Below are 20,486 nucleotides of genomic sequence, written 5' to 3' on the forward strand. Positions count from 1 at the left end.
ACTGCAGCCAGGTCCTCCTGACCACATCCCTGCTCGTGCCCTCCTGTGCAATGTGCAACCAGGCTGTGTTGGTCTCCTGGGGAGGTCTCTTCCACCCATTGAAAGGGAAGAGAACCTCCCTGTGTGCTGTGACTCCCTCCATAAGCATCTGGGAGAGCCTGGGTGCAGCCCTGCCCCGTTGTGCGGTGATTGTTGGTGTTTGCAGCACCTCAATGCTGCAGAACACTGACAGCACAACTGTCAAAATGTATGTGTGCATGGTCCCTTTAAGGAAACTGGCCAATGATGTGTCATCAAATGACGTCATCAGACCCACTTCTTTTTACTTGGCCGGGAACTTCGCTGGGCGGGCTTAATAAGCCCCATCAACGGAAAATCACTTGGAGGGAGCGGGACAGAAACGGCAGCAGGCCGGGAACTTGCTCCAGCCCCAATAGGCGAAATCGCGGCCCACACACAGTGCCTTACACCTCCATCCGCCTCATGCACAGTGCCTTCTTCTGAGGCAGTCCCCCGGAGTCGAGGATGACTTGCTTCCACACTAACATGAGTTCTAAGGTGACTGATGAGACCAATGCGGGACCTACAGTCTCTGTCACAGGTTGGGCAGACGGTGGTTGGAGGGACTGGTGGGTGGGGTGCTTGGGTTGTCGTGCGCTCCTTCCGCTGTTTGCGCTTGGCTTTTGCGTGCTCCCGGCAAAGAGACTCGAGGTGTTCGGTGCCTTCCTGGATGCTTCTCCTCTACTTTGAGCGGTCTTGGGCCAGGGATTCCCAAGAGTCGGTGGGGATGTTACATTTTTTAAGGAGGCTTTGAGGGCATCCTTGAAGCGTTTTCTCTCTCCCCCAGGGGCTCGCCTGACGTTACGGAGCTCGGAGTAGAGCGCTTGTTTCAGGAATCTAGTATCGGGCATGTGGACAATGCGGACATGGAGACCTACAGTCACCTCTTTCATGTATAGAAGGCACCTCAAGTCGCCGGAGATATATCCCCAACGATGTCTCTGCAAGATCCTGTAAATCCCCTGGGAGGACAGGCGCACCAACATCAGTGTCCTCGCCCAGGCTAACATCCCCAGTATTGAAGCACTGACCACACTCGATCAGCTTCGCTGGGCAGGCCACATAGTTCGCGTGCCAGATACGAGAATCCCTAAGCAAATGCTTTATGCGGAGCTCCTTCATGGTAAACGAGCCAAAGGTGGGCAGCGGAAACGTTACAAGGACACCCTCAAAGCCTCCCTGGTAAAGTGTGACATCACCACTGACACCTGGGCGACCCTGGCCGCAGACCACCCGAGGTGGAGAAAGTGCATCTGGGAGGGCGTTGAGCTCTTCGAATCTCAACGCCGAGAGCGTGGGCGTGAAGAGGTCAAGCGCAGGCAGCGGAAGGAGCGCGCGGCAAACCAGCCCCACCCAACCCTTCCCTCGACAAATGTCTGTCCCACCTGTAACAGGGTCTGTGGCTCTCGTATCGGACTGTTCAGCCATCAAAGAATTCACTTTGGGAGTGGAAGCAAGTCTTCCTCGATTCCGAGGGACTGCCTATGATGATAATGAATTTATTTAGCGGTAACCTTTCGAGACACTGGTTCCCCGCATCTAGCCTCGTTTGCTGGGCTGCTGGATTGGAAAACTGGACACTGAAGTTCGGCCGCCCAATACGCGGTGCCTCCAATTTCCCGTCAGTAAGCGGGAGCGCTGTAAATTGTACACCGCGATCTCCACACTCGATTATCAGATTCATGCTCCTGCCGTGTGAGATTCAAGGAGGAGGTGGAGCAGAGGGTTGGAAAATCTATCAGTTTATCTCTTAAAATAGGCGAATAGCAAACCACCCAAGTAGAGAAACTCCGGACATGTTTCTCCCAAAGCCAATCAATGAAAACCTCCACGATTTTAAAGATCGCAATCTATATTATTCAGTGTCAACCAATTGGATTCCGCAGATAGGATTCCGTGGTCCCAGCAGGATTGGTATGATTGCGTTCTGCAGAACTGTTGATCTATATTTATCCCTGTGTCCTTCAAAGCCTTCAGCTATCTGCCCAAATTCTTTTTAAAGAGGCTAACCAATATAATATTATTTAATAGATATCCAATCAATCTTTGGATTACCCCGTGAAAACAAAATCTATTTCATTTTGTGGATCTTGTTTCGAGCCCTGTGCCTTGCAAGGTCAGCTAATATTAAATAATCTACTTGCAGCTGTACTTTTGATATCGTTGGATATTTTTTAAAAGAACTGGATTAGAGATTGTTTCAATCTTTTTCCCCACAAGAGCAAACCTAATTCTCTGAGCTGCCCTTACAGCTCATGATCTTCAGTCACATATTCAGCTCTTGTTGTGAAGTCATAGAGCACAGAAGGAGGCCATTCGGCCCTGTTATATATGCAGACTATTGATATACTCTCTGTGTAGTCACTGTATAGTTGCATAAGATGGAGACTTGTTACCTGATGTACTATCAATAAGGTTTACACTTTGTATATACTATGCTGGCACCACAAGAGGGCGCAACTGGTGGAGACCGGTGTTTCCTGCCCCTGTGGCAGAGGCTGTCCACCAGAGGGCACTGCGGTGGGAGACCTGAGGGTCACCTGCATAGGTGTGCAGGGCCCAGTACAAAAGGCTGCCCACCATGCTTGTGCCTCACTCTGGAGTTACGAATAAAGGACCAAGGTCACTACAGTTTGAGTACAACCCATTGCCTCGTGGAATCATTCATAAGTGCATCACAGACATAACAGGCCCCTCAGGTCTGTGTTGGCCCTTTGCAAAGTGCTACCAATTAGTCCCCCGCCCCCCGCTCTATGTCCTGCCCAATATTTAACCCTCAGTCAACAAAACAAAAAAACACATGATCTGATCATTATCACATAAGAACATAAGATATAGGAGCAGGAGTAGATCATAAGGCCCCTCGAGCCTGCTCTGCCATTTAATACGATCATGGCTGATCCGATCATGGACTCAGGTCCACTTCCCTGCCCGCTCCCCATAACCCCTTATTCTCTTATCGCTGTCTATCTCTGTCTTAAATTTATTCAATGTCCCGGCTTCCACAGCTCTCTAAGGCAGCAAATTCCACAGATTTACAACTCTCTGAGAGAAGAAATTCCTCCTCATCTCAATTTTAAATGGGCGGCCCCTTATTCTAAGATTATGCCCCCTAGTTCTAGTCTCCCCTATCAGTGGAAACATCCTCTCTGCATCTACCTTGTCAAGCCCCCTCATAATCTTATACATTTCGATAAGATCACCTCTGAATTCTGAATTCCAATGAGTAGAGGCCCAACCTCCTCAACCTTTCCTCTTAAGTCAACTCCCTCATCCCCGGAATCAACCGAGTGAACCCTCTCTGAACTGCCTCCAAAGCAAGAATATCCTTTCGTAAATATGGAAACCAAAACTGTACACAGTATTCCAGGTGTGGCCTCACTAATACCCTGTATAACTGTCACAAGACTTCCCTGCTTTTATACTCCATCCCCTTTGCAATAAAGGCCAAGGTTCCATTGGCCTTCCTGATCATTTGCTGTACATTGCTGTTTGTGGGAGCTTGCTGTGCACAAATTGGCTGCCTCGTTTCCCACATTACAGTAGTGATTACACTCCAAAAAGGTACTTAGTTGGCTGTAAAGCACTTTGAGACGTCCAGTGGTCGTGAAATGAGTGTATATATCCAAGTCTTTCTTTCTCTTTCCCCATCACCTTACAAATTTTTTATTATATATCCAATTCACTTTTGAAACTTCCGACTGAATCTGTTTCTACTACCCTTTCAGGCAGTGCATTCCAGAACGTAACATGCTGAGTAAAGTCATTTCTCCTCATCTACCCCCTGGATTTTTTGCCAAGTATCTTAAATCTGTGTTCTCTGGTTACTGATCTTCCTGCCAGTGAAAACAGTTTTTCCCTATCTACTCTGTCAAAATCCTTCATAATTTTGAAAGTTGCAGACAGTATTCTAAATGATGCCTGTCCAGTGCGTTATAAGCAGTTAAACTAACCTGTGATCCTTCTAATCCAGTATTTGAGAAGTCTACTGGTACTGAGCTTGATGATAGCATCAGATTGGCTTTGAACTAAAAGAAGATTTGGTATGTTAGCCTTTATTACAAAAGAATTGGAGTACAAGAGAAGTCTTACTACAAATATATAGGGCACTGGCCTTTGTTACCTCTAGACTTGACGATTCCAACGCACTCCTGGCTGGCCTCCCACATTCTACCCTACGTAAACTAGAGGTGATCCAAAACTCGGCAGCCCGTGCCCTAACTCGTACCAAGTCCCACTCATCCATCACCCCTGTGCTCGCTGACCTACATCAGCTCCCGGTTAAGTAACGCTTCAATTTCACAATTCTCATTCTTATTTTCAAATCCCTCCATGGCCTCGCCCCTCCCTATCTCTGTAATCTCCTCCAGCTCCACAAACCCCCCGAGATGTCTGTATTCCTCCAATTCTACCCTCTTGAGCATCCCTGATTATAATCGCTCAACCATTGGTGGCTGTCATGTATTCAACCAGCAATGTAACCCATGTATAATCTGATCTAAGTTGTACACTGTGAGAACAATGACCACTAGGTGGGAGACACTCCTAACCTGGGCCTTAAGGTACAAAAGGGAAGCTCCACCCACCTTCATCACTTTGAGTGCTAAGGAATAAAGCACAGGTCACAGACTGACCTTCTCTCAAGCATGGGCCTCGTGTGTATTTATACTGTATAGTAAGGACCTATCAATGGCGAAGAGAAACTGGGATTTAAACCACGCGAGCATGGCCACTCGCAGAACAGATGAGAGGTACTGTGTTAAGGAATGGTTGGGACAGAGATTCAACATTGTTAAAGCAGCACACAGTTCTCCAGGCAGACAGGGGCAATCAGACAAGCCCCATCATGTAGTCGAACCCAGAGGAGGAGTTCGACAGAGACAATGGCAAGCTGAACAGCGATTCACGCCATTGCAAGGGACAATGCGGCCAGTAATGGGGCCATCAACACCTGTTAATGGCGCACTCAAGGACAATAACAGCTGCAGTCAAGGACGATCGACTGGCAAGGGACCTTTTGTTTCCAACAACAACTCATGTTGGAGGCGTGGAGGCATACACTCAGCCGGAGGTTGCAGAGAAGAGCAAAATACCTGCAGAAATTGCAGAAATGAACGCTGGGGGAAATCGCTGGAAGCTGAAGTTCAGCGAGTTCTTGTGGAGCACGTATACAGTTCATACACCAGGACGCCACCGATAATGATGAAAGTGCTCCTCAATAGCATCCCAGTATCAATGGAGCTAGACACGGGGGACAGCCAGTACCTGATGGGTATCAAACAGTTCGAAAAGTTGTGGGCGTCCAAGGCCAGGAGGCCAAAATTATCGCCGACTGACGCACAGCTACGGACTTACAAAAAACAGATCAGACCCACAAAGATTCGGAGAACAGGTTGCCACTTTGGATTATCCCAGGGGACGGTCCCGCACTACTGGGGAGGAGTTGGCTTGCTGTCATGAACTGGAAATGGGGCGATGTCAATGCAATTTCCTCTGTGGAGCGAGTATCATGCTCACAGATCCTGGACAAATTTGACTCATTATTTCAACCCGGCATCGGCACTTTCATGGGGGCCAAGGTAGTGATTCACATAAACCCGGACGCCAGACCAGTACACCACAAGGCCAGAGCGGTGCCGTACATGATGCGGGAAAAGATAGAAAGCGAACTGGACCGCCTGCTGAGGGAAGGCATCATCTCGCCAGTCGAATTCAGTGACTGGGCGAGCCCGATCGTGCCGGTGCTCAAAGCGGATGGGTCGCGGTCAGGATATGTGGTGATTACAAGCCACCATCAATCGGGTGTCACTCCAAGTCCAGTATCCACTACCAAGAGTGGAGGACCTCTTTGCGACGCTATCCGGTGGCAAACTTTTTTCAAAATTGGACCTAACCTCAGCTTACATGACCCAGGAGCTGGCGAGTGAGTCGAAGAAGCTGACCACCATCACGACACACAGGGGGTTGTTTGAGTACAACAGATGTCCGTTCAGGATTCGCTCGGCCGCCACGATCTTCCAACGAAATATGTAAAGCCTCCTCAAGTCGATTCCAGAAACGGCGGTTTTTCAGGACGACATCCTCATCACGGGTTACGATACTGAAGAACACCTCCACAACCTGGAGGAGGTGCTACGCAGACTGGATCGGGTAGGGCTGCGACTGAAAAAGGCGAAGTGCGTCTTCCTAGCTCCAGAGGTAGAATTCCTGGGGATGAGGGTAGCAGCAGACAGGATCAGCCCTACTGCATCCAAGATGGAAGCGATCCAGAGAGCACCCAGACCCCGTAACACGACGGAGCTGCGTTCGTTCCTGGGGCTCCTGAACTATTTTTGTAACTTTCTTCCCAAATTGAGCACGCTGCTAGAGCCGCTACACGTGCTCCTACGCAAAGGTCACGAATGGGTCTGGGGGGACAGCCAGGAAAGGGCTTTTAATAAAGCTTGCAATTTGTTATATTCCAACACTCTGTTAACACTATACGACCCATGTAAGAAACTTGTGTTAACATGCGATGCGTCGTCCTATGGTGTTGGGTGTGTGTTGCAGCATGTCAATGCCAAGGGTCAGTTACAGCCGGTAGCTTATGCCTCCAGGAGCCTGTCTCAGGCAGAAAGGGGTTACGGGATGGTAGAAAAGGAGGCGTTCGCATGTGCATATGCTGTAAAGAAAATGCACCAGTACCTGTTTGGCAGGAAATTTGAGCTGGAGACAGATCACAAACCCCTAACGTCCCTTTTGGCCGACAATAAGGCCATAAATGCAAACGCATCGGCCCGGATACAGAAGTGGGCACTCACGTTAGCCGCCTATGACTACACAATTCGGCACAGACCGGGCACCGAAAACTGCGCCGATGCACTCAGCAGGCTCCCACTAGCCACCACTGAAGGGGCTACTGAGCATGCTGCTGAGATGGTCATGGCTGTTGAAGCTTTCAGAAGCGAAGGCTCACCTGTGACAGCCCGTCAGATTAAAGTCTGGACAAATAGAGACCCGCTATTGTCTCTAGTCAAGAAATGTGTCCTGAATGGGGACTGGGCAGCCACGTACAGGGCATGCCCTGAGGAATTTAAACCATTTCACAGGCGCAGGGATGAACTCTCGATTCAGGCCGATTGCCTACTGTGGGGAAACCGCGTAGTCATGCCCCAGATGGGCAGAGAGGTGTTCATCAGAGAACTCCACAATGAGCATCCAGGCATTGTCATGATGAAGGCAAATGCCAGGTCACACGTTTGGTGGCCAGGGATAGACGCAAATCTGGAACTTTGTGTTCACAGGTGCAACACGTGTGCCCAGCTGGGCCATGCGCCCAGGGAAGCCCCCCTTAGCCCCTGGCCATGGCCCGCCAAGCCTTGGTCATGCATCCATGTGGACTACGCAGGTCCTTTCATGGGAAAAATGTTTTTGGTTGTAGTAGACGCCTACTCCAAATGGATCGAGTGTGACATTTTAAATTCAAGCACATCCTCTGCCACGGTAGAAAGTCTATGGGCAATGTTCGCGGCCCACGGTCTACTGGACATCTTGGTCAGCGACAATGGCCCGTGCTTCACAAGCACTGAATTCCAGGACTTCATGACAGGCAATGGAATTAACCATGTCAGAACGGCACCGTTCAAGCCGGCCTCAAATGGCCAGGCAGAACGAGCAGTGCAGATAATCAAACAGGGGATGCTCAGAATCCAAGGGAGTTCCCTACAAACCCGCTTATCACGCCTCCTGTTGGCCTACAGATCCCGACCACACTCGCTCACAGGGGTTCCACCCGCAGAGCTGCTAATGAAAAGGATGCTCAAAACCAGGTTATCCCTTATACGCCCCACCATGAAAAAAATTGTCGAGAGCAGACGCCAGCCACAATATGACTACCATGACAGGAATGCGAGGGCGCGATGTATTAAACATAGAAACATAGAAAATAGGTGCAGGAGTAGGCCATTCGGCCCTTCTAGCCTGCACCGCCATTCAATGAGTTCATGGCTGAACATTCAACTTCAGTACCCCATTCCTGCTTTCTCGCCATACCCCTTGATCCCCCTAGTAGTAAGGACCTCATCTAACTCCTTTTTGAATATATTTAGTGAATTGGCCTCAACAACTTTCTGTGGTAGAGAATTCCACAGGTTCACCACTCTCTGGGTGAAGAAGTTCCTCCGCATCTCGGTCCTAAATGGCTTACCCCTTATCCTTAGACTGTGACCTCTGGTTCTGGACTTCCCCAACATTGGGAACATTCTTCCTGCATCTAACCTGTCTAACCCCGTCAGAATTTTAAATGTTTCTATGAGGTCCCCTCTCATTCTTCTGAACTCCAGTGAATACAAGCCCAGTTGATCCAGTCTTTCTTGATAGGTCAGTCCCGCCATCCCGGGAATCAGTCTGGTGAACCTTCGCTGCACTCCCTCAATAGCAAGAATGTCCTTCCTCAGGTTAGGAGACCAAAACTGTACACAATACTCCAGGTGTGGCCTCACCAATGCCCTGTACAACTGTAGCAACACCTCCCTGCCCCTGTACTCAAATCCCCTTGCTATGAAGGCCAACATGCCATTTGCTTTCTTAACCGCCTGCTGCACCTGCATGCCAACCTTCAATGACTGATGTACCATGACACCCAGGTCTCTTTGCACCTCCCCTTTTCCTAATCTGTCACCATTCAGATAATAGTCTGTCTCTCTGTTTTTACCACCAAAGTGGATAACCTCACATTTATCCACATTATACTTCATCTGCCACGCATTTGCCCACTCACCTAACCTATCCAAGTCACTCTGTAGCCTCATAGCATCCTCCTTGCAGCTCACACTGCCACCCAACTTAGTGTCATCCGCAAATTTGGAGATACTACATTTAATCCCCTCATCTAAATCATTAATGTACAGTGTAAACAGCTGGGGCCCCAGCACAGAACCTTGCGGTACCCCACTAGTCACTGCCTGCCATTCTGAAAAGTACCCATTTACTCCTACTCTTTGCTTCCTGTCTGACAACCAGTTCTCAATCCATGTCAGTACACTACCCCCAATCCCATGTGCTCTAACTTTGCACATCAATCTCTTGTGTGGGACCTTGTCGAACGCCTTCTGAAAGTCCAAATATACCACATCAACTGGTTCTCCCTTATCCACTCTACTGGAAACATCCTCAAAAAATTCCAGAAGATTTGTCAAGCATGATTTCCCTTTCACAAATCCATGCTGACTTGGACCTATCATGTCACCTCTTTCCAAATGCACTGCTATGACATCCTTAATAATTGATTCCATCATTTTACCCACTACCGATGTCAGGCTGACCGGTCTATAATTCCCTGTTTTCTCTCTCCCTCCTTTTTTAAAAAGTGGGGTTACATTGGCTACCCTCCACTCCATAGGAACTGATCCAGAGTCAATGGAATGTTGGAAAATGACTGTCAACGCATTCACTATTTCCAAGGCCACCTCCTTAAGTACTCTGGGATGCAGTCCATCAGGCCCTGGGGATTTATCGGCCTTCAATCCCATCAATTTCCCCAACACAATTTCCCGGCTAATAAGGATTTCCCTCAGTTCCTCCTCCTTACTAGACCCCCTGACCCCTTTTATAACCGGAAGGTTGTTCGTGTCCTCCTTCGTGAATACCAAACCAAAGTACTTGTTCAATTGGTCCGCCATTTCTTTGTTCCCCGTTAAGACTTCCCATGATTCTGACTGCAGGGGACCTACGTTTGTCTTTACTTACCTTTTTCTCTTTACATATCTATAGAAACTTTTGCAATCCGTCTTAATGTTCCCTGCAAGCTTCTTCTCATACTCCATTTTCCCTGCCCTAATCAAACCCTTTGTCCTCCTCTGCTGAGTTCTAAATTTCTCCCAGTCCCCAGGTTCGCTGCTATTTCTGGCCAATTTGTATGCCACTTCCTTGGCTTTAATACTATCCCTGATTTCCCTTGATAGCCACGGTTGAGCCACCTTCCCTTTTTTATTTTTATGCCAGACAGGAATATTGATGTAAATGATCCTGTTTTTGTCCTCAACTACGCTGCAGGGCCCAAATGGCTCGCAGGCACTGTGATTGCCAAAGAGGGAAATAGGATTCTGGTAGTTAAACTTACCAATGGACAAATCTGCCACAAACACGTGGATCAAACAAAAAGGAGGTTCAGCAACCCCATAGAAGAAGCAGAGGAAGAACACGATGTAGAGTTCACTCCTCCACAGGTGACCGAACACCAGAACTAAAGGGAGGAGAGCCCAGTCACTGTGGGCAGTCCGGACAGGCCTGAGGCACCGCAAACAGCAGACACTCAGGCCAGCGCCCAACAACCGGAGCCCCAACTCAGGCGCTCTACAAGAGAGCGTAAACCACCAGAGAGACTTAACCTGTGATCCCAATAAGACTTTGGGGGGGGGAGGTGATGTCATGTATTCAACCATCATTGTAACCCATGTATAAACTGACCTAAGTTGTACACCGTGAGAACACTGACCACTAGGTGGGAGACACTCCTAACCTGGACCTTCAGGTATAAAAGGGGAAGCTCCACCCACCTTCATCACTTGAGTGCTAAGGAATAAAGGACAGGTCACAGAGTGACCTTCTCTCAAGCATGGGCCTCGTGTGTATTTATACTGTATAGTAAGGACCTATCAGTGGCGGTGCTTTCTGTTGCCTGTGCCCCAAGCTCTGGAACTCCCTCCTTAAAGCTCTATGCCTCGCTACCTCTCTTTCCTCCTTCAAAACGCTCCTTAAAACCTAACCCTCTTACCAAGCTTTGGTCACCTGCGCTAATTTCTACTTAAGCGGCTCGGTGTCAAATTTTTAAATCTCATAACACTCCTGTGAACCCCCTTGGGACGTTTCACTACATTAAAGGCACTTGTTGGTGAGACCAAACCTGGAATACTGTTTACAGTATGGGCGCCTTACCTAAGGAAGGATATACTTGCATCAGAGAGAGTGCAACAAAGGTTCACTGGATTGATTCCTGGGATGGGAGGGTTGTCCTATGAGGAGAGATTGAGGCGACTAGAATTCAGAATTATGAGAGGTAATCTCATTGAAATGTATAAAATTCTTATAGGGTAGATGCTTGGAGGATGTTTCCCCCTGGCTGGGGAGTCCAGAACCAGGGGTCACAGACTCAGAATAAGGGGTCGGCCATTTAGGACTGAGAAACTTCTTCACTCAGAGGATGGTGAATCTTTGGAATTCCCTACCCCTGTGAATGATCAGTCATTGAGTATATTCAAGACAGAGATCGATTTGGATATTAAGCGAATTAATGGACATGGGGAAAGTGCAGGAAAGTGGAGTTGAGGTAGAAGATCAGCCATGATCTTATTGAATGGCGGAGCAGGTTCGAGGGGTCAAATGGCTGACTCCTGCTCCTATTTCTCATGTTTTTATGTTCTTAAGAAGTGTCTTTCCCCCCCCCCCCGCACCGATGCTACCTGACATGCTAAGTTTCCAGCATTCTCTGGGCTCAATTTTCCCCAGTTATCTGCATCATTTTTTTGGCTCATCGCTCTTTATGGCGTAAGTTAAAATATCCAAGTTTCCCCAAAGTTTCTGCGGCAGCGTAACTCAGTTAGTTGCGTTTTTTTTAGGTTAGTATTTTTTTGCGTCATAGCCTGATGTCTGTGCCAGTTTTTCCGCATTTATGCAAGTTTGGCCAACTCACAGTTCTCCTCGGACGGTGTATGTGACCACTCCCGAAAAACCTTCTGGGCACTTAAGAAAAATCAGCGCATATTAAAAAGACAACGCAGAAAGATGCCATTGTTTTTCTGCGAAGTTTTGGAGGGAGTCAAGAAGACAAAGAATATGCATCGTGAAGCTTAATTTTTTCAAACTCAAAACAGAGAAAATGGACGTCTAACGCAGTTCTTTCATTTTGGATTTTTTTCCACCACCCAACGTCTCCTCACCGAGCTCGAGGGTCGGAGCGCCGGCCGGCAGAACCGCTCCCTCGCCCGGACACAGGGGCTTGGGGCTTGGCTTCAAAAGAAGCTGGGGAAGTGGGGGAGGGTGGAAGCTGAACTAAAGGGATAAGAAGACCTACACTAATCAGCAGCTTCAAAAGAAGCCCGAGGGAGCTGGGTGTTTGCCGTGTCCGGGCGAGGGAGCGATTCTGCCGGCCGACCCTCGAGCCCAGTGAGGAGACGTTCGGTCAGTGGTGGGGTGCTACTTTGAAAAAAGTCTAAAATTAAAGAATTGCATTAGACTTTGTTGCCCCAAATGTCCTCATTGAATGCCTAGCTTCTTGTTCTAAGCAAGCCTATTGTGCATGAGCAGACCAGGGTGCGATCCAAACTAGGCCGTCGACCTTGGGGAGAGAGGAGAGAAGCTTTGACTCCTTGTCCTGCTGTTTTCAGCCTCCTGTAAAGGTACAATTTAATTACGGGGGCAATATTGACAATGCCATGTCTCGTGCAAGCCTTCTGCATGATGGTGCTGCGAAGGAGACGATTGATTCGACTTCATCGCATGAAGAACCTCAGAGCAAGTAGGGTGATGGGCAGGAGGCCTTATCCACATTGGGTATATTGAGACAGGCATTCATATCTGCACCTGAGTGATGCAGACTGAGTGAGAAGGCTGCGTTTCCGCAAAGAAGTTGTAACCAAGATCTGTGAGTTAGTGAAAGCAGACATGCAACATAGAAACGTCAGGAGGATTGCTTTGTCAGTTGAAGTGAAGGTTACAGCTGCACTTTCATTCTATGCATCTGGATCATTCCAGGCCACAACTGTGGAGGTGTGTGCCATTTCTCAACATGCAACACATATCTGCATTCAGCAGATGACTACTGCACTATATGCCTGGAGGAATGACTACATGAAGTTCCCCCAAGCAAAGCGTGACAGGGCTGTGGGCTTCTCCAGGATTGCTGGCTTCTCAAAGGTACAGGGCTTCATTGATTGTACCCACATCGCCTTGCGAGCACCTTTGGAGGATTCCGAGATGTACAGGAACAGAAAAGGCTTTCCTTCTGTGAATGTGCGACTCGTGTGTGACAACATGCATCGCATCATGTCGGTCGATGCGAGATACCCTGGGAGCACCCATGATGCGTTCATCCTACGCGAGAGCGTTATATCTGCCATGTTTCAGCAACAGCCAGAAAAGGCAGAGCTGACTGCTGGGAGACAAAGGGTACGGCCTCGCCACCTGGCTCATGACACCCCTACGTGTAACCCGGATGGAAGCTGAGCAGGAATACAACATGTCGCACATTGTGACGTGCAGCATAATAGAGAGGACCATTGGCACCTTGAAGCAGCGTTTCCGATACCTAGACCATTCCGGAGGTTACTTGCAATACTCCCCTGAGATTGTCGGTCAGTTCACTGTTGTGTGCTGCACGCTGCACAACTTAGCCATCATGAGGCAGCAGGAGCTGGTAGTAGAAGACCCACCTGAGGTGAGAGAGGCTGATGATGAGGAGGAAAGTGCAGATGACGAGGAGGAGGAGGGCGAGGAAGCCATGCAACTACCTGAACCCGGAGTACGACGGCGGAGAATTGCTCGAGCTTTGCGCCAGCAGCTCATCCTTGAAGGCTTTGCTGCCTGAAGTGTGCATTACCCGAGATGTTTGAAAGAAAAAGCTTGGTACCAAGCCGAGAAACACAGCGCTACCGCAGGGGTGGAGTCAACAAGACCAAGCGCAGCGGGCGGTCTTAGAATAAAGTGGAGGCGAGATGGGTGCAGCCTTTCTTTGCTGCTTTTGTTGTAGTTGTTGTTAGTATTGTTGTTTTTTTTAAATTTCATATAATTTATTACAAGGCAATTGACAATGAGAAAGACCATGAGCACAGATTATCGTATTTTTATATATCAGCTGATAGACAGTGGTGTGAGTTATGACGATTACCCAACATGGTCGACTAATGCGTAGTTTGGCAAATTGGATGAAAATTCTCCAGAATCTCGAGCAAATGTCTTCTTTTCTTCTGCAGGAAAGTCATCTGGGTGAAGCTGAATATATTCCATCATTTCATGGTCTACTTTGGCAGTCTTGTAATTTTCCAGCTTTGTGACATAATAGCCAACACACCATCCAACACTTGCAAAAAGAAGCTGTTGGTGTACATCGGCTTTGAGTGGCGGCCGCCGGTTGATGCCGTTCTGCAGCAGCGTGGTGGTCCAGCCGATGACGCCCAGCCACACGCCGTTCCTGTTGACAATGCCCGGCGGCGGCAGAACCTTCGCCTCGGCCGGCAGGAGCCCCGTCTCCGCTCGCTCGCTCGCTCACCCGCCGCTTCCCAACCGTCACCAGCGACGTAACTATTCTCAAATTAAAAGTTTTTTTGTCAGTTATGCCAATTTTTACAAGTTTAAAAGCTTGCAAGTGATCTTAGATCCTGCGCCTCAGGAGAGCGCTGTTGAGCTGTCGAGCTCCCCTTCCCCTCCTCACCCTGGGTGTGGCTCGCTGCATCCCACTGGGACCCGCCGCCTCGGACAGTGGGGCCCTGGGTGTGCCTCGCTGCACCCCACTGGAATCCCCAGCCTCGGACAGTGAGAAACCGTGGAATGTCCCAACACTCGCACCACTCAGGAAAGGGTACAAGCACCTCAATGGGTGGCACCTACACCTCCACCAGAGTGAGTACACGAGTGGGGGCTTCATCCTCCCCTCCCCCTGCCCCTCCCCCCTATTCTCTTGGTCTGGAAGGTCGGATTGGAAGATGTTCTCCTCTTCAGGCTCGTCCGTGTCTGAATCTTCTTCTGCATCGGCTTCAGCCTTGTCAGGGTTGGCCTCAAGTTCAGCAAAATGTAACAGAACAGACAAATGGTTAGCAGCAGAGGAGGGGGCTGGGTGGGGGGCATGAGTAGGCTCACACAGCGCAGGCAGCGGGCTGATTTGAAGGACCACAATGAATGATAGCACATTGCAACAACTGAAGCGTAGCTGACGGAGAGATCCCCATGAACTGAAGCATGGCTAGCCTGCGCAGTACTTAACATTTAGCAAAGCCAGACTGTGGAATTTGCAGGACTTACCCTCTCCCTCGAGTGTGGGCCCAGCTTGTGCAGTGGTGGTTGCTTTTCTCCAGGCAGGACCCATCAAAGCAGCGACCCTCTCTTCCAAGGGTATCAGTGGGTACAGATTTGCCGGGCCGCCTCCTGTTCGAGTTCTTTCCCTTTTGTTGTGTGCCACCTTTTTCTGCTAAGATAAAAATATAGCTTTTTAGCGAGAGTGTCTTTCTGCTGAGACATACAGATGGTCACATTTACAATTACAATTCCAGTGAATAAATGAAAATATTACTTACACTAACGACTTGACCAAGGTCCTGCCACTTCTTTTTGCGCTGGCCTCCAGACCTCGGGGTGATCACCATTGCACGGTAATCTTCTGCAAGTTGGTTCCAGCGTTTCTTCACTTCTTTTGGTGAAACTTTTATGTGACCTCTGCTGGTGTCCAGCTCGTGTCATCTGGCCTCAATCACAGTAACGAGTGCCTCCATTTCATCCTGTGAGAAATTCTTGGTCCTTGAGCCGGGTTGCATATTGTATTGCAGCTCCAATTTTTCCGCTGAGAATTGAAGTTCTCACACACATCAACTGGCTCTTTAAAAATGGCCGAATGCAGACCGGGAGCTGTACTGGGCAATGTGCGTCCATAGCAGTCACATAAAAAAGCGTCATTTTTTTCGCGCATGCGCAGAAGGGGAGGAGCATCGTTTTTTTCAGCGCAGACATTAGGCTCCACCCCCACCGAAGCTAAAGGACAGGCTACGTGGCGCCAATTTCAAAAATTAGAATGGGGAAACTTGCTAGTTATGTTTTTGGAGTCATCGGGGCCCCCCCCCAAAAAAATGGGTATCGCTCTTGCAATACACCAAAAAACAGCATGGGGAAAAGTGAGCCCAGACTGTCTTTGTTTCAGAGTGACTGGATACTATCAGTCAGTGGCTGCTGATCACCCATGTATAATTTAGATTTATAATATTTGCCATTGGACACCCATCGATTATTTACACGCACGTTAACATTTCTTGTTGCGGTAGGCATTACTGTGCATTTTTCAATTTAAATTCTTTTTGCCAAAATTAATCCATCTGCTTAATTTCTCCACGTTCCCCCTGAGTAGAATAATTTCACTGAAACCGGGTATCTGGCTACAAAGCTTTGTGGCAGCAAATTGTGGCTCCGTAATTTGGAATCATCGGCAAATGTTATATTAATATCATTACAGCTTCCTTCTCCTGTGAGAATTATGAATTGCACAAACAAGAGTGGAGCCCAACACAGGCCTCAGGATATCTCCATTCATCAGTGACCTTACTTTTATCGATTCATCTATTTGGTATCACCTGTGGCTCAGTGGGTAGCACCCTTGCCTCTGAGTCAGAAGGTTGTAGGTTTAAATCCCACACCAGGGACTTAAGCAAGATAAATCTAGGCTGACACACCCAGTGCAGTGCTGAGGGAGCACCGTACTGTCAGAGGTGCCGTCTTTAGGATGAGACATTAAACTGAGGCCCGGTCTGCTCTCTCAGGTGGACGTAAAAGATCCCAAGGCACTATTTTGAAGAAGAGCAGGGGAGTTATCCCTGGTGTCCTGGCCAACATTTATCCCTCAATCAACATAGCCAAAAAAACAGGTTATCTGGTCCATTATCACATTGCTGTATGTGGGAGCTTGCTGAGTGCAAATTGGCAACCGCGTTTCCCACATTACAACAGTGACTACACTTCATTGGCTGTAAAGTGCTTTGAGCCGTCCGGTGGTTGTAAAAGGCGCTATATCGTAGAAATTTACAACACGGAAGGAGGCCATTTCAGCCCATCATGTCTGTGCCAGCCGACCAAGAGCTATCCAGCCTAATCGTACTTTCCAGCTCTTGGTACATAGCCTTCAAGTGCACATCCAAGTACTTTTTAAATGTGGTGAGGGTTTCTGCCTCCACCACCCTTTCAGGCAGTGAGTTCCAGATCCCCTGGGTGAAGAAATTTCCCCTCAAATCCCCTCTAAACCTTCTACCAATTACTTTAAATCTATGCCCCCTGGTTGTTGATCCCTTTGCTAAGGGAAATAGGTCCTTCCTATCCACTATCTAGGCCCCTCATAATTTTATATACCTCAATAAGGTCTCCCCTCAGTCTCCTCTATTCCAAAGAAAACAACCCCAGACTATCCAATCTTTTCTCGTGGCTAAAATTCTCCAGTCCAGGCAACATTCTCGTAAATCTCCTCTGTACCCTCTCTGGTGCAATCACATCTTTCCTGTAATGTGGTGACCAGAACTGCACGCAGTACTCCAGCTGTGGCCTAACGAGTGTTTTATACAGTTGCCTTGGGTTCTTTTGTCAATTACCTTAAATCTGTGGTTTCTGACCTTTCTACCACTGGAAGTCATTTCTCCATATTTACTCGAGCAAAACCCTTCATGACTTTAAACATTGCTATCAAATCTGTCCTTAACCTTCTCTGCTTTTAAGGAGAATCTCCCCAGTTTCTCTAATAGTCAATTTTGCTTCATTGAATGGGTGCCGGAGGGTTTAATTTTACTCAGTTTCTTCCAGTCCAGAGAGGACCTGATGTGTGGGTAATGTGAAACGTTGAATATATTCAAGACTAGGATAGACAGATTTTTGAATGATAAAGGAGTCAAGGGTTATGAGGAGCGGGCGGGGAAGTGGAGTTGAGGCCAAGATCAGATCAGCCATGATCTTATTGAATGACGGAGCAGGCTCGAGGAGCCGAATGGCTGACTCCTGCTCCTATTTCTTATGTTCTTATGTTGGCTATTTGTTCAATTAATTAGTTGAGCAGAAAAAAACTTTATTCACAAAGTTCCTTCTTACTGCTGTTAGGGCATGAAAGCACCACACGGACTGCAGCGGTTCAAGAAGGCGGCTCACCACCACCATCTCAAGGGCAATTAGGGATGGGCAATAAATGCCGGCCTTGCCAGCGACACCCACATTCCAGGAATGAATGAATTGATTATTACTGGTAAGGCCCTAAGTCAGAAATGTTTTTCCAAAGGATAACCTTCATGTCAGGACGAGGTCTGCATGAGGGACTGTTAATGAATTCCTCGATGAAAACTGTGAGCTTTTACTGTTGCTATCGCGCCATGCTGGTCAACTGAGCTCGTTACAGGAAAATAATAGACACTTGGGGTGGTGGGAGACATTACAATAAAATAGTACAGGTGCAACCTCCCAAATCCGGAGTTCCAAAAACCGGAATGTTCCAAAATCCGGACATCGTGGTGATCGGTGGAAGGGTCGTCCTAAATCCGGAAAAATGTTCTGAATTCCGGACATTTTTTTTTAACAGCGCCTCCCTGTATAATCACTCCACACGGTTATCGCCAAATTCCTCTTGATCAAATTAAACTCACTTCAACTCAAACGGAACTCTTACACAATGCTGTACAATTACTGTCCCCATTTCCAGTAACCCCCCCCCCCGCCGCCCCCAATCTTTTCCCATCCTCCTGGAAAGAAAGAACGACTTGTATATATATCGCGGCTTTCACGATCTCAAGACGTCCGAAAGTGCTGATCTTTCGCGAGGCAAGGTTCCAGAGGTGTTGAGGAGCTGGTTATTGGCCAGAAACATGCGATACTGTCACTCGAAGTCAGACGGCAGTCCACCTATTTTTAACCGAAACTAGGGCTATTTCAACATTGTCAATCCACTGCACAAATGAAAAGGAACTCGTCTCGATAATCTGAGCGTAGAAGGACCCACCAGTGAAGTTTGCACACCAGCACTTATTGCAATCAAATTTGGGCTGGAAATCGTTCTTTTGGTGATCTCGCCGCTATTTTTTAAAGGCCTAAGTTTCTTTAGAAAATGCGCCCAGCGGTAAAAATCGGCGGTGAACGAGGATTCACGGCGGAAACCGCGGTCATTGCCAACTTTAGTCCGAGGACGATTACCGCTGTGAGAGAGGCCTCGGGAGAGGGGGGAATACACACACAAAAATAATTGCGAAAAACAAAAAAATAAACAATCACAAAACATCCACAAGACACGTAACTATTGAATCGCTGTAAAAGAACGAAAAAATAAAAACTTTAGCTTTTTACCTTTTTTGCAGATCTTCATACTGTTATTGGGGCTGCAACGCAGGCTTTGCGCGAGCGGTTTTTTTCGCCCAGAATACGGGGGCGGCTAACAAAATTAAGACGAAAGCGCTATTTCCAGTCTTGCGCGTTGGCGGTCCGCTTTTCAGCAGTATTTAAAAGCCGCCGGCGCAAGGCTTTGGCGAAACTAGCAGATCACCATTTTTCGCCAAGAAACGGCAAAATATCAACGAAAAAACGGGCGCAAGGTTGGTTAATTTCCAGCCCCATATGGAATCGATCGTAAGTATCCATTGTTAAAGCAAAATCAATCTTTCTCTTTCCCAACCCTCCCCACTCCAACCTTCTTGTAGCCTCATACTCGGCCCAGGGCTTTCCGGATTCGGGACATTGGATTTCTGTACCGAAATCCGGAAAAACCTGAAAACCGGCATGACCGGATTTCAGACGTTGTACCTGTATAACAATTCAAATGAAAGAATGAAAGCACTTTTTAAAAATTGGTTTATGGGATGTGGGTGTTGCTGGCAAGGCCGGCATTTATTGCCCATCCCTAATTGCCCTCAAGAAGGTGGTGGTGAACCGCTGCAGTCCGTGTGGTGAAGGTGCTCCCACAGTGCTGTCAGGGAGGGAGTTCCAGGATTTTGACCCAGCGTCGATGAAGGAACAGCCGATATATTTCCAAGTCAGGATGGTGTGTGACTGGGAGGGGAACGTGGAGGTGGTGGTGTTCCCCTGCGCCCGCTGCCCATGTCCTTCTAGGCGGTAGAGGTCGCGGGTTTGGGAGGTGCTGCCGAAGAAGCCTTGGTGAGTGAGTGCAGTGCACCTTGTAGGTGGTGCACATTCGTACAATATTGTCAGCATTGACTCAGTGGGCAGCACTCTCATCTCTGAATTAGAAGGTCATGGGTTCAAGCCCCACTCCAGAGACTTGAGCACATGGTCTAACATCAGGACATCCCAAAGTGCTTTGCAGGCAGTGCAATAATGTTTGAAGTGTAGACATTGTTGTAAGGTCAGGAAACGTGGGAGCCAATTTGCACGCAGCGAGATCTCGCAGAGAGCACTTCGATAAATTTTAGGTATTGGTTTGCAAACAGCTCAAGTGAAGTTATTTAAATTATTTGGGGGTAGGGTGTGGGGGGGGGATATTATTCCTCTCGGTGTTAATTGGAATAAAAAGTTAGATGCGGGCACAACGAGGAAAAAACAGATGTTTTGTCTATTATCATTATTATCCTTGAGTCTGGCTCGCAGCCTGTAAAGTGACTCAGTCTGCTCGCAAACAAAATAACGTCATCCACTGGGAAAGTTTCAATCAAGGCTTAACCGGAGAACATTCGGCAAAGTCGCACAGGAGGTGCAATAAAGGAAATGTTGTCCTCAAC

At 48.1% G+C, this 20,486-nt stretch overlaps 1 pseudogene; it reads right to left on the reverse strand.

The window, feature by feature from the left end:
* Nucleotides 1-13,934: 13,934 nt before the first annotated feature.
* On the reverse strand, nt 13,935-19,532 carry LOC139231871 (NADH dehydrogenase [ubiquinone] 1 subunit C2-like; annotated as a pseudogene).
* Between the last annotated feature and the right edge of the window lie 954 nt (nt 19,533-20,486).

The sequence above is a fragment of the Pristiophorus japonicus genome, chromosome 2 (genome assembly GCF_044704955.1).
Source record: "Pristiophorus japonicus isolate sPriJap1 chromosome 2, sPriJap1.hap1, whole genome shotgun sequence".
NCBI lineage: Eukaryota > Metazoa > Chordata > Chondrichthyes > Pristiophoridae > Pristiophorus > Pristiophorus japonicus.